Below are 1,274 nucleotides of genomic sequence, written 5' to 3'. Positions count from 1 at the left end.
GAGTCGGAGGAGAGCCAGGGGGGCCCCACACCATAGGGCCGCGCGGGCCAGACCCTGGCCGCGCCGGCCTAGGGTGAGGCCACCCTGTCGGCCCTCCTGCGCCGCCTCTTCGCCTATAAAACCCCTTTCGACCTAAAAACGCGAGTACCAATTGACGAAACTCCGGAAAGACTCCGGGGCGCCGCCACCGTCGCGAAACTCCAATTCGGGGGACGAACTCTCTCGTTCCGGCACCTGTCGGGACGGGGAATTGCCCCCGGAGCCATCTCCACCGCCGTCTTCACCGCCATCTTCACCGCCATCGCTGCCTCCATGATGAGGAGGGAGTAATCCACCCCGAGGCTGAGGGCTCCGCTGTAGCTATGTGGTTCATCTCTCTCCCATGTACCTCAATACAATAATCTCATGAGCTGCTTTACATGATTGAGATTCATATGAGTTTTGTATCACTACTATTCTATGTGCTACTCTAGTGATGTTATTAAAGTAGTTTTATTCCTCCTGCACGGTGTAATGGTGACAGTGTGTGCATCCGTGTTAGTACTTGGCGTAGGCTATGATCATGATCTCTTGTAGATTGTGAAGTTAACTATTGCTATGATGGTATTGATGTGATCTATTCCTCCTACATAGTGTGAAGGTGACAGTGTGCATGCTATGTTAGTACTTGGTTTAGTCGTGTTGATCTTTCATGCACTCTAAGGTTATTTAAATATGAACATTGAATTGTGGAGCTTGTTAACTCCGGCATTGAGGGTTCGTGTAATCCTACGCAATGGTGTTCATCATCCAACAAGAGAGTGTAGAGTATGCATTTATCTATTCTGTTATGTGATCAATGTTGAGAGTGTCCACTAGTGAAAGTATGATCCCTAGGCCTTGTTCCTAAATGAAGGAGATATGCCCTAGAGGCAATAATAAAAGTAGTTATTATTTATATCTCTATGTTTATGATAAATGTTTATATGTCATGCTATAATTGTATTAACCGAAACATTAGTACATGTGTGATATGTAGACAACGAGAAGTCCCTAGTATGCCTCTTAAACTAGCTTGTTGATTAATGGATGATTAGTTTCATAATCATGAACATTGGATGTTATTAATAACAAGGTTATATCATTATATGAATGATGTAATGGACACACCCAATTAAGCGTAGCATAAGATCTCGTCATTAAGTTATTTGCTATAAGCTTTCAATACATAGTTACCTAGTCCTTATGACCATGAGATCATGTAAATCACTTATACCTAGGAAAGGTACTTTGAT

Source organism: Lolium rigidum, chromosome 5 (genome assembly GCF_022539505.1).
Source record: "Lolium rigidum isolate FL_2022 chromosome 5, APGP_CSIRO_Lrig_0.1, whole genome shotgun sequence".
Classification (NCBI taxonomy): Eukaryota; Viridiplantae; Streptophyta; class Magnoliopsida; order Poales; family Poaceae; genus Lolium; species Lolium rigidum.
The sequence above is the reverse complement of the archived record's forward strand: the minus strand, read 5'-3'. Positions refer to the sequence as shown.